This window comes from Dermacentor albipictus, chromosome 8 (genome assembly GCF_038994185.2).
Source record: "Dermacentor albipictus isolate Rhodes 1998 colony chromosome 8, USDA_Dalb.pri_finalv2, whole genome shotgun sequence".
Lineage (NCBI taxonomy): Eukaryota > Metazoa > Arthropoda > Arachnida > Ixodida > Ixodidae > Dermacentor > Dermacentor albipictus.
Genome location: NC_091828.1, coordinates 91,550,001 through 91,564,012, shown reverse-complemented (window position 1 = coordinate 91,564,012; position 14,012 = coordinate 91,550,001). Strand labels below are relative to the sequence as shown.

The 14,012-nt window shown below is 48.4% G+C and overlaps 1 protein-coding gene across 4 annotated transcripts in view; it reads right to left on the bottom strand.

The window, feature by feature from the left end:
• Positions 1-14,012, bottom strand: part of dimm (basic helix-loop-helix family member dimmed) — a 627,608-nt gene that overhangs the window by 348,583 nt on the left and 265,013 nt on the right. The window lies entirely within an intron of this gene.

The window sequence follows — 14,012 nt, the reverse complement described above, 5'->3', positions numbered from 1 at the left end:
TGAAATGCACCAGGACGCGTGCGCTCTTCTGTATTCCACGGGAAAGTGTTACGCGGGTCTTCGAGGAGCTGTGCATCCCGTTTCCTTACACGTGCACGCTGGCAACGTATCAGCCGAAAAACTGTAGGGCAGAGTAAGGACGTGCAGGTGTTAACGTCCCCGCGTTGCCTTAAAATCAGGACAGAACTACTATTAATGGATGCATGGATGGATGGATGGATGGATGGATGGACGGACGGACGGACGGACGGACGGACGGACGGACGGATGGATGGATGGATGGATGGATGGATGGATGGATGTTATCAGCGTCCCCTCTGGAACGGGGCAGTGGGTGGCGCCACCAAGCTGTTGTTATTACATTGCCTAATGTCCTACGTCGTTAAAAAAAGCACGAAGAAAGGGGAAAAAAGGAAACGAGAACCCAGGAAGAATTCCCGTAACCAAACTTTCTAAACCCCTATTGCGAACTTTGCTTTTGTGCGCATCCGTTGTTTGTCGTTTCCCTACTTTTCTTTCAGCAATCTTCCAATCTCCGCTTACTAATCTCTACTGCGGATATGTTTACTCGCCCCCTGCTCTTGCAGAACCCAAGGGCTTCAAGGAGGCCAGAGGTGCCTAATCGACCGCTGGGCAGATGTCTTCACATTCTAATAAAACGTGCTGCATCGTTTCTCTAGCTTTACCGCGGCAAGCATACGTTTCTTCTTCCTTCCTATATCTCGCTTTATGGGTGCGTGTTTTTAGGCATCCCGATCTCTCTTGCAAAAGTAATGAGCTTCCCTATGAGTTATCATCAATTGTTTCTTTCTTGATTTCGTTTTTTCCTCTTGAGTAGTTACTCATGGCAGGTTTCTTTTAAATTGCTGCCACCCATGTGATTATTTCAGCCTCTCTGACTTTCCGCTTGACGTTCTTTGTTGCTGTGTTGCCCATTCTACAGGCCGCATACTTGCTGGTAAGCTTCCTAGATCTTTTTCTCCACTGCAAATCAATGTTCTTCCTGTACAAATACCTCAACACTCTGCCAGCCCATTTACTTTCTTTCATATTCCTCAGGCTTTCTTCACAGCCAATTTTACTGTGAGCTTCGCTCACTTCAAAACTAGTCCAGCCCATATCACCCTGCACAGCTTCATTTGTAGTCTTCCCGCGAGCGCCCAATGAAAGGCGTCCCACTGACCTTTGGTTGCTATCGAGTTCGGATTGTACTCCTGATTTCAAACACATAACCGCAAAAGGAGCGTCGGTGTTAACATCTTGTGAGGTTTTGTTAAACTGCGATGCACTAGAACGTCCACCTCTTCCAGGACACGTGTTAAGAAAATGTACAGCGCAAAAAATTCGACGCCACTTCCGAAAGCTCTTACGGCAGCGGACAAGAGGATTGCCGTGCAGTACAACAGGGTGAGACTTGTCGGGCGTGCTCAGTGTCACATAATATCGCCACGAACGTTGCGCGTAACGATTATATATATATATATATATATATATATATATATATATATATATATATATATATATATATATATATATATATATATATATATATATATATATATATATATGTAGTTATCCTTCACGTAAATAAATGCATGTTGAAGGTAAGCGCTGGCGTGCAGCAGCTGTCACTCTGTAATGATCCGTAGTTTGCACGAATACGTGTGTTGCTAGCACCATTTCTCTAATATGGTAGCGTGCCAACACGACCGAGTTGTCGTTGCGGACGCGCTTAAATCAAACCTAGCGTGTCCACAAGCCTTTAGTTCTGCGAATCCCCGACTTCGCTAACCAGTCCAAATCAACGCTCTTTCAAAGCAACGCCAGTCAATTTCCCTATACTTCTTACACAGCCCCGGATGCAGGCGGCAGCGCAATTACGAGCTAACGACACTCAGAAAAAAAAACAAAGACAGGCGACACAACGTAGCCATCTCTTGATCAACCCCGTTAATTCGCGACGCGCGCACCGCTCTTCCCTCGTATTAACCCATATCCCCCGCCGAGCGTCGTAACTGTGCGACCCGGCGCCCACAGACAAACAGCGCTCGCACAAACACTGTTGCTTCTCGGTACAGCCCCCGCGCGACGGCGCCAGTCGTCCCCTCGCCAATCTCACGCTCTCTCCCAACCTCCTTCCCACGGCGTCCGATTGCGGCGCTCACTCGCTCGCTCGCTCGCCGAACCCGGCACCAACGGTCGACCGTCGCCGCAGAGGCGTCGCGAGGTCGGCCGGCAATGCGCCGCCGTACCACGACCCGACGGGGCAGCAGAAAGAACCACGCGCGCAGAGGGGAGAGAGAGAGAGTCGTCCACGTCGTCGCTAAGCAACCCCCTCACCCCCCTTCCCCCACCACCTCCGTTTCCCCACTCACCCTTCGGCGCACTGCTACGACCCTGCCTATGCGGGTCACGTGCCCCGGACCCCGCCACACGGCGGCGGACTTCGTCTGTGCGGCGCTGACGCAGAGGCAGCGCACGGCAGTCTAGCCACCGGCCACCGCGGCAGATGGATAGGCAAATAGAAGCAGGCACCCACGCACGCACGCACGCACACACTGCACAGAGGCGCAATCCCGCTGTAGTCCCGTCGCGAGGTTATCCTGCTCTGCCTGCTCTGGCAGTTTTGCTCCGTCGGGATCCTCCCTCGCCCTCCCCCACCCTCGTTTCCCTATATGCTGCCCTCCGTTGCCCTTTTTTCCCCACTGCGCGTCTCCCTCTAGTCGTCCCGTGTTTTCGCCCTTCGGGAGAATTTCCGCCCGCGACCCTCCTCCGCTGCAATTCTCCCTTTCTTGTCATCCTGTTGCTCCCTACGTGCCTGCTCCTCTGTAGTTGAGCGCAGTGCGGTGAAGCCCGAGTTATGGGATTCCGTTGGAGCTAAGGAAGGTTGTGTTTTTTGGTTAGTAAACGGCGCTACCGAATGGTCACCTATATCACAGATCAAAAATGAGCTCAATCGATAATGCAATGTAGTAAGCAAGAAAAAGAAAAGAAGGAGAAAATGGGGAAACAGCAAGGAAAAACAAATAATAGCTTCCTGCGGCTCGTGCCCGTAGTTTGCGTTGCCAACAAGCGCGGAAAAGTTGTAGCTCGGAGGTCATTACACAAGATACAGAGATAAGTACAATTAGCTTGCAGAAATTGTAAAGTACGACCGGCGGATAAGGTCTGTCACCACCCGCCGTGGTTGCTCAGTCGCTATGGTGTTGGGCTGCTGAGCACGAGGTCACGGGATCGAATCCCTGCCACCGCAGTCGCATTTCGATAGGGGCGGAAACACCGATGTACTTAGATTTAGGTACACTTTAAAGAACCCCAGGTGGTCGACATTTCCGGAGTCCTCCACTACGGCATGCCTCATAATCAGAAAGTGGTTTTGGCACCTAAGACTCCATAATTTAATTTTAAAGGTCTTTCACCCAATATATGAAATATAGGCGCAATCGAAATCCCCGAACGACAACGTTGCACGTGCTACCACCCCATTGCATAAGGGTGTGAATCTATCTATCTATCTATCTAATCTGTCTGTCTGTCTATGTATTCTGTCACTCCTGCCTGAAAAGATTCACCACTGAAGAAGGGCAGACTCATTCGTGAAGCCCTTAACATTAGTAGCAAGAAACGAATTCTGCAAACAAGCCACTGACAAATAAAAATTATACGGCATATACGTATAAAATTATACGGATATAGGCATATACCTGCCAGCTCTCGTGAACATTTATTAATGTTTACGAATTCGGGCTCGTTTTACGACTCTCCGAACGTTACGCCAAGCTTTACGAAAAAAAAATATGAATTCTGTTTTCTAATACGTATCGCACGTCGGTCTCCGTACCTTCTGTTGCAAGTATTTTGATGGTGAAAGGAGGTATGAGGGATACTTACTTAAAGCATGTTTACACAAACAATTTCTTGAAGCAGGTGGAATTGGCAACAGCTAAGCCTCTCAGAAAGCTGCAGTGATCTAACTTGCCGCTTTTCGAAGTTTGCTGCTGCGTGGTTTGTGGTGCCCGCTTCTCAAGTCGAGTCCTCGTTACTAAAGCGCGTATTCCGGGAAAGACACGTGCTCAGCGGAAGCTTTGAGGTGAAAAAAAACATTCACAGCCACTTAAATAGGCTTACGTGATTTGAATACTAAAGCGCAATGACTTCTCCACGATATCACCTTACTTTAAAGCTCTACCTTAATAATCCATAAACCACCTTGCAATTATTTGTATCAAACTTAATCCAACTTGATTCATTTAAATCTACCTTAATACACCTTAATCCACTTTATTCCATTTTAATCCACCTTAATCGCTTCAACGCACCTTAATCTACCATATTCCACCTTAATATACTTCAATACACCTTAATCTAATTCTGGTAATGGGCCAGGTCAGTTTTTTTAGTGTCGGCCACGGCGTCCTTCCGACGCCGTGACTGTTCACCGTGGGATTCCGCAGTACGAACTGAAGCAGGTCCAGCGCCGGGATCTTGACGTCATCGTCACGTGGGCTTTGGTGCCGTCGGATGTTAACGACGTACGGACGCCGGACGGATTTTTTCGCTTCATGGGGCACATAAGGCTTTCGCCTTAAGCCCTCATTCACACAGCCGTCAAACGTTCTGTCCCGTCATGTCAATAACCGTACAGCAGGCGCGACGGAGTAGTGTACAAATAGGCGACGGCGGTGGTGACGTCGACAGCAGCGTACTTCTCTGTTATCATACAGGTACCTGTGAGGCCTGACTCACTCACTCAACAATTCGGCGTTGTCCGTGTAGCCCCATTTCAGCACCACCGAAACGCACAGTTCAGTATTCCATGTGCCACACGTGGAAGGCATGATGTGAACAAAGCAGCAGCCACTGCTGTTGCCAGCTTCAACCTTGTAAAATGGCTGCATCTGGCGACGGCTTCTTCATTTCTGATTGGTCCGTTTTGTAGGGGAGGGGCTTCGTCCCCGTGCTTGCGACGGAAACGTAGAGCACCGCCTTGCGTCACCGGCGACCCGTTTCGGAGGAGAAAACGACTTGGAGGCCCTCTCCCCTGACGAAAAACAGAGCCGTGACCGTGACGCGACAAAAAGTTTGACGGCTGTGCTAATGAGGCCTTGTAAGTTTTTTTGCATTGCGCGCCCCCCACCGATATGCGGCCGCCGCGGCCGGGATTCGATCGCGCGACCTCGCGCTTAGCAGCGCAACACCGTATAGTCGCTGAGCCACCGCGGTGGGTCTTACTTCGAGTTAAACTTGTCGTTTGCGTCGGTTCGTGTCGTCTTGTGTGAAGCCTCCCGATTGTCATACGTCTAGACACCGAAACGGAATGGCGTAAGAAAATGCCAGCGCGTGCACAGAAGTGTCGGGGCGACAGCCGTCATTCACCGAGTGCGCGCGAACAATTGTGGCCCAATAACGTGCTGCAGCAAACAAACAAACAAACAAACAAACAAACAAACAAACAAACAAACAAACAAACAAAGGCTTCACGAAGGCAAGTGTTATATCCCTGCGCCTCGATAGCGCAAGTGGTATTAACGTGCACCCAGGCGGCGCGATCGATTAGCGATAGCTCGTACGTCAGTCGAAAATTGTGCACGAGAGACTCGAAATTGCTGCCACAAGTTCTTACAGCTGCTGCTTCATGCGGACCCTTCAGTTCATTTGAAAGAGCGAAGAAGCAACCTCGCTCGGAAGGCGAAGTTTTGGCGCCTCAAATGCATTGGCGCAAACGTGAAAGCAAGTTGGCGATGGCGACAATGAAATCTACCCCCCCCTCCAAAATGTGTTTTTGTGACATAACCGCTCGTCTCGTCAGAATTTCTCCTCGGCATACATAAGTTGGGGCTTGGTGAGGTGAGATTATAGGGGTCTGCGAATGGTAATTTTGGAGACTAATTAAATATACGAGCCGAATACTGCCAGAAGCGAATCGAAACGAATATCGAATACGTTTCGAACAAAAAAAAAGAATAACACGTCGTTTTCGTGGTTAGAGAACGACGGTCATACCCTAGGAGGAGGAGGAGGATGAGGAGGAGGAGGAGGAGTGTTGCTTGCTGTACCTTGGCTTGCAAAAAAGCTGCCGGCAATTGCTCCACCTGAAGGCCTCGTATCAACCGCATACGGTCGGAAAGACTTCACAGTCAAGCTTACAACACCAAACATACGGCTTGCAATTGGCTTCCCAACCCTATAGCTGTACCACGGAGGGGCTTTAGGAAGAGCCGAAGCGTCTCCGTCCTAAGTATCCGACGTCCTCGCGGGAACAAAATATAAACCGCATTTTAAAGCGGGGACCATTTCGCGCTCGAGTCCATCTATTAACATCTTACGCGTTCCGCTTCAAAAGCAGGACGCCTTGTTGCGTAACGTTCAACGTCACCAAGAGCTCGACAATACGTCCACGACGACGGTGCGCCGAATGCTGTCTTGCACCGCCAAGCTGGAGTATTGTGCTGACCCTGTGTATGCGGATGCAATACAAGAGAAGGCGAATGAGTTCTGTTAAGTCGTTTAATCATGCAAGCCGGATGCGGTTGGATTAGATTGGATTGAGATGGATTCATTCGCGTCTCTTTTCTCGCGTCCCGGGATGCCTTCTTCGTTGGCTTCAACAGCAGCGCTTTGCCTGCCCGACTGCCAGCGCCATCGATGCCTGCTACGCCGACATGGGAAAACGTATTCCCACGCTGTAAAATAATTTACGCCCTTAAAAGTGAAACACGGTGTAAATGTGTCTGTAACTGACACCCGAAGGGTGTGAGTTATAGATTCGTTAACACCGTTTTTCACTTTTAAGGGTGTAAATTATTTTACAGTGCACTGGTACACGACGGTAAATTCGACTTGTGAATCCGAGTGTGAACATCGCGAATCCCGTGGCATTCACAATGTCAGCAAGTTCACGTCCTACAATCGTGCCCGTTTTGAAGCGTTGCTTACGAAAAGTCCGAACGGAGCATACGGAACGAATGCGAAATTTGTTCGCATACCTAGGGCTGTTCAAAGATTGCATGATCGCAGTTTCGGAATCGAAACGTCTGGCTGCTTGAGCAGTTGTATATCGCGCTGCAATACGCAATCTGTCATGTTTCGCGTCGACTCTGGCCGCCTGCATGCCATTTCATTGCGCTTCTGCTCCAGTATTTCTTTTTTTTTTAATGTTTGACAGCGCTCAGTTGAGGATTTCGACAATTCGAAAACTACGAGGAAAATATTAGCATTTGCAAATGCTGTGTTTTCCATGCGAAGACCGAACGAATCGAACAGCACACGATTCGTAAGTCGAAATTTACCTCTGCAAGCAATCACAACTAGCAAAAGAAAAACAAAGTGCTCCCAATATTTCCGCGACCGCTGCACCGAATTAGCCAGAACACCTCCCTGGCGCATTCTCCGTCTTGCATCCGATCTCCTCTCTTTCTTTTTTCCGTCTATTCTCGCTTCTCATTCTTGGGCGGCGCGATATTCTATTAGAGCCACTACTCGTCTCGCTAATATGGTGCAGCCTTACGAACATACCAACTGCGGATTCTCTCTTTCTTAATCGTGCACCCGATAAGCACAATCAGCGGTGCACAGCGTCTAACAAGTCTAGAGTAGGCAGTGCCAATGTTACCCGCATATTCAGACGGCGAACTGAACTCTCGCAAAGCGTGGAACTGGGTCAGGGGCACTCCAAAGCTCGTGTACGGCCCACTGAACACCGCCGTGTACATCGATGTGAGGAAATAGGCCCCCGCGGGTCGGGCGTCAGTATCGGCTTATCTGCGAACTGTGCGTGCGGCTCATTTCGTTGCGCGTACCCCGATAACGCGGGCATGTTGCGCAACCCCAACAACAGAACACCATTCAATCATGCGGAATTGCGTCGGTTTTTTTATGCGTCCCGCGTATGGTGGCGCAGGAGCACTGGTTATTGGGTCTGTTGATAAACGGGCCTCCGTGAGAGAGGCAGTTTTCGGTCTACAAGCGGGATGTAATTAATTGGGAATCCACCCTGATAGTCATCGGCGCGGGAAATTTGAAACGCGTACGTTTGAAGAAAGATGCCTTTCTTTCTTTTTCGAAGTGCGCCGCAGTACGCCATGACCAACCATCTAGCACATAGCCGCGGTCCAGGGAGAACGTGACACGTGGTTTAGGCCCTTTTAGAAATGACTCTTAGTGTTATCGAAAAAGCCAAGTATTTATTTCTCCCTCCGTGTAGCTACTAGGGGGTACGCAGAAAAAAAAAACATCTATTTTGAATATGAGGGGCTCAGCCACGGTTTGTGTGCGCATGCGCTGGGCTTTGACCACTCTGACGACACGTTGCGCCGGAAGCTGCACTGTGCACAATCTACAGCGCTACAGTTTCACAGCCAGTTTGGAACAAAATTAACGAAGACGCTCGCAAAGCCTGTGAACCGATGCGCATGCGCGGCCAAAATGCCACGTCATAGCGAATGGCGAGACCCCTTCATTATAACATAAATGCAACCTATCTAATATAGGTGTATAATCATCTTTCAGACTACTACCACGTTACACTTTACACAGCATTTCGCATTTGTGCGTGTGTGTGTGTGCGTGTGTGTGTGTGTGTGTGTGTGTGTGTGCGTGCGTGTGTGTGTGTGTGTGTTCGTGCGTGCGTGCATGTGTGTGTGCATGTGTGTGTGTGTGTGTGTGTGTTTGTGTGTGTGTGTGTTTGTGTGTTTGTGTGTGTGTGTGTTTGTGTGTGTGTGTCGTGTACAGACACTCACGCACACACACACAGTCCTTGTACAAATATCCGTGCACGCTGTTACGAAGTGGCTACAAGATGTTCAAAGATGTACAAATGTTCAAGAAGGCTACATACAGCGCCTTTTTAGATGTTTATTTTTTCCAGGATTTAGATCTTGTTTTTCAGTATTGTGGGCGCACTGCGTTAATCATTACACCGGCTATGACAACCTTAATATATGTCAATGCAAAGTCCCGATTCTCCGCAGCATCGTAGAGAGACTGCACAGTTGCGAACCTACGATAACTTTAGTCCTTTAGTGACCTACCCGACCTTTACATATACGGACAAAAAGCAAAGGAAGCCACCGATGCAGAGAGTCCAAGTTGTCCTCAAGATGTCTAGAAACACGTGCACGCAAAAGAAAACAGATAAAGGAAGTAGTAGTCTACAATGTCCATAGGCGCGCGACTGAATTCGTCAACCTGTTCTTTGTTAAGGACAGTAACCCGTTAACTGCTGTTCCCACGATCTAACGATACGCCGCACACCTATGGCCGTCGCGATAGTGAATCAATGAGTTAAGTAGATAAGCCAACACAACGCAAGGACACCCATAAAGTACTTAACGTATGCGGCATGTGAGAAGAGACTGGCAATTTATTTATTTATTTATTTATTTATTTATTTGTACAGTACTGTTAGTCTCATTTAGGTACCTCGTTAGTACTGGGGCCGGCGACACACGTTTTAGGCACAGCGTTTCATGATTTCAGTGAAATGCTCCAAGCAAAAAAAAAAACAAAAGAAAAGAAATTGAGGACACAAGAACACAGAGTACTGGCCTACAAAAAAAAAACGTCTAAAACGCCTACAATGTTTTTTCAGTTGATGAGGAGGGTCAGTCCCAAACATTTCTGCTCCCACCTCATGAAACAAAACTTCCTAACCCGAAAGCAACACTTTCGACTAATAGCGATATAATATACTTTAGTAAGCGTCCCCTTCCAGGTGAGGAGGGAACGGGCTTGAAATTCAGCTAATTCATTAGTTCAAAACAGCGCTAAAGCGTCTGCAGCGCTGTATAACGTTAACACGAGCCTCTAATTAACTGCACATGTCTGCATACTGTAACTATTTCTGCTCGTCTATTATTCCACTTTCGCAAAGCAGGGTGGTTAACCGGCCTGAGCCCGATTAGCATATTTGTCTTTAACTTATCAATTCTCGCTCTCCATTTTTCTATAGGAAATGAAAAGGAACAGAAAAAAGAAAGAAAAAAAAAACGGTGCACAAGATAGCTTCCTGTTGTCTAGGAGGAGCCGACAGGCTACCGCAATCAATGTCTTCTTCTTTCTTTTTTTTTTTTGAAAGATGCCTGGCCACAAAGTTGCCCTCGAATACTAGAATCAAAACTTGTTTCCCCAAAAGAAAAATTACCATAGCAAGTAAACAGAAATTCTACGGAAGGTTACGAAAAATGCATCTACGGGGAGACCTTTCAGCGTGTGTGTGGATTCTGTGGGGTCGGGATTCTTGATTAGCTTGAAGCCGGCGCTACTTATAACTCAGGTCAGCGCTGTGTGGTTTTAGCTAGACGTCCAGTTTGCCGACCCAGGGCTGGCACACAGGTGGATGCGGAGAAGAAGAAACAAAAACAAGATAGAAAGAAAAAAAGAAAAAAAAGAAAGAAAGAAAAGGAAGGAAGAAAGAAAGAAAGAAAAAAAGAAAGAAGGAAAGGAAGAAAGAAAGAAACGAGGCATCCCAGAGATCTCGCTTTCTCCCATATTCCTTTCTTCTCGCCATGGGATTGCCAGAGAGCCGGGAACAGATAAACAGATACGCAGCGGTGGCTGTTCCGGCGACGGATTGCTCGCTCACTCGCTCGCTTGCACGGTTTCGCCTCGTTCACGAGCCTCAGCAGTCGCAGGTGCTGCTTCCGTACATCATCCGCAATTTCTGCTCGAGTTCTCTCTCTCTCTCTCTCTCTTTCTCTCTCTTTCTGTGCCAGCCGTGTTCCTTCAAGGTTTATCCAGGTGAACACTACGGCATAGGATGCGTTCTTTAGCTATTTCCGTTTTTGATGACTCCATTGTACAACCGACGCAACATGCAAATGGGAGATCAAGACAATTTTGCGATATTTTGTTTCATAGCCAACCGGAAGCAAAGTACGCAATACCAGGAGCCCATTCAGGCAGGCCAGGTGTACATTGCGGGATAGAAAAGAACTTAGTTATTTCTTTCGTATTGACTGTTTACTACTAACGCAAGACCGAACTCGGAACTACGAGATGGGACGCATTTCGCCGGGTTCTGTCGCGACACGATCGCAACCAAGCATACGAAATTAGACGCTCATTCGGGAAGATTCTACGCTACAGGGCTCACCAGTTGCGTGCATTGTTGCGAATGCTATGGGCGTCAGCGCGGTCGGATAATAAGGCTTCGACTGCGGCTAGTTGGCGTGACGTCGTTGGGTTAAGCAAAACACACAAAAAAAAACCTTGACACACATGGTGATAACGTGTCTTTTATTTTGCCCTTTGTGTAAAAGTCAAAACTATATATATATTCCAAATAAATAATGATAATAATTGTGTAACAGCACAGCGCGGTAAACAGAACCACAACAACGGCTGATGCGCCGTTGTCCGCTTCTAATCGCCCCCCACTCGTCACCGATTAAATGGAAGCTTCGAGGGATGACTACTGGCGAACAATGGGCGGGTCTTCCTCCTCGATTTTTTCTTTAAGGGGGGGAGGGGAAGAGGCGGTGTGCACGCGTAACCGGCTCTGGCTAGTGGCTAGCCTAAACCAACGCTTCCCTACAGTGCACGGATGTAGTGAGACGGAGCGTACAAGTTGGGGCACGCTACATCAGCGGCTGCATTGAAGCGTAGAGTACACGCGGAAAGGTTATACAGTGCTGCAGTCTGGCGCGAAGTGAAGCGTTGTACTGTTATTTAGTGCCCGGATGTGTGCCACACACAAAACGCGCTCGGTGTGCATGCGGAGCTGCGAAGGACTCGCTTGGCCGCCTCGAATCGCTGCCGCTGTAGTGCGTGTGCATAGAGAAATTCGGTCGGTCTACCGTGAAGGCGACGCGCCGCTCTGAGCTGGCCCGCGCCGAATCGCGGAGCAAACACAGGTGTCTGCACGTACGCAGACGACGCACACGTTGGGCGCCCACGCGATGACGCTGCACTTTCGCGCGTGGCACCGTTAGGGTGGTTTCGCGATACGAAGAATCCCATAGTTTCTGTTTCGGAGGCGACAAACGGAAGTTCCTCCGTTTGGATCATCAAACAGGATAGGTGCCTACATTTTTATTTTATTCTTTTTTTCTCCGTGGGCGCATATCCGAGACGCGGCGGTCCTTGCGCACGAAACGAGGATGCGTAACGTGGGCATCATCCTTGACCTATTTCGCTCATTCGTCAACGAACTACCGCTGTCAGACGCGGAGAAAAGCACGCGAAGCGCCCTCTATGATCTGTGATCGATAATGATTCGATGATTCTCTGATCGCTAATGCACCGCACGCGCACGTAATGAAGGCAAATGGAAGATGATGCCACGGGGTGTACGTAGCGCCTTTGCATTGCGTACAAGTGCGCGCCGCATTCATAATGTACTCAATAGCGAAGACGTATAGGCGGTGACATCTTCGTTGTGGCGACATCGCGCGAAGCTCTGTTGGGGCACAGCGCTACATAAAAGCATACTTTGCAACGCATCTATGATTCCGTCCTGCTTATTTGGTGCTGCCTTTTGTTCAAAGCCGTTCGTCGTCTTAGTACTCCCACTTGTTTCCTTTTTTTAATCGAAACTTTCTTTCCCTACTTCGCTGGAGTTTCGCATTCGCCGAGTTTATCGCCGAGTCCCGGAGGCAACGTAATAGCAGACTGGGCCGATCCCGGAGGCTCCGTAATGAAAGGTGGTGATGGCGGATCGTGATGCCCCTAAGCGAGACGTGTGCTCGCTACAGGTTTTCAATGTAATTTACTAAGCGCGCCGATCTCGGAGGCAATGCAACCAACCGCGGTGGCGGGCTGGTCCTTACGATGCGATAGCATTTGCAGACGCTCAGGTCGAGCATGCGGACAAAATTTCTCGGTAGTTTCCTCCGTACTTGGCTTCGGTGTCTCACCCAGAAGAAGCAGTGGGAAACGTCCAGGAGACCGGAGGCGCGGAGAGGGAAAGCACGAAAAACGGCTGTGTGACGTTAGCGCGAAGGAGTTTGAAGGGGAGGTATACCTGAGCAGTGACGCTGAATTCATACGTCACAAATGCTCTTCGCGTAGTTGAATGCCGTCCCAGATGATCATTCACCAGCGTCATGATTCGGAGGTGCGATTTATTGTACCTTTGCAAAATGGTGTGGAGGTGAACCGTTACGTTCTGTATTGCTCAGTGCGCACATCCGTACTTGCGAATGCACCTTCATCCCGGCCATGGCGGCCACATTTGGATGGAGGCGAAATTTCCGGTGCACCCCACTACGACGTGCCTCATAATCAGATCGTGGTTCTGGCTCGTAAAACCTCGTAAACAATTTTTTTTAAATTTTGATTGCACCTTCACCACATGGTCTACATCATTTCGGTATTGAGAGTGTGATGGAAGCCGTTGCGGATATGTGTATGCTCGAATGTTACGCTGTGACAATCCTTCACTTGATTCAACCTACAGATAAGTCGACATAATTCATTCTCGTGTACCACTTCAACTCAAGTAGCACACATCGCATGTTATCTACGTTAATGTAGAACAGGACCGAATAGAACAGTTTATTACTCATAAGGAAGGAGAAGACAATACATAAGAATTATACATGTGGAATCCCAGAACTCAGTTTCTTGTGGTAGAAGTGCCTGTGACAGATATCGTTGCGTAAGTTCGCGTAAAAGAATCTGACAAGTGTGTACATACAAAATAGGAGTTAAGCGTTCTACTAAAAAGAAATTTTGACTGAAAGATATATAGAAAAAAAATGTATAACCGCACAATGCCGACATGTCCAAATCAATAACACATGCACCTGCATCGAAGTAGCTTCGCGTCCACCAGTTTGGTCATTGCGTGGGATCCGCATAGTTGTTAGAAATAACTTATGGTATATGTTTTGCTGCAAATCTTTTAACTTAAGTAAAATAAAAAAACACAGACAGACATCCACGCCAATCCTGTGCCACCTTCGCGTGGGGCTCGCCCTCAACGCCAGGGGGCACGCGGAAGTTCGTCATACGTCGTACGTGATAGTAAGAGGTGATTGGAAGATTGGTGGAAGAAAAGTAGAGAAACGACA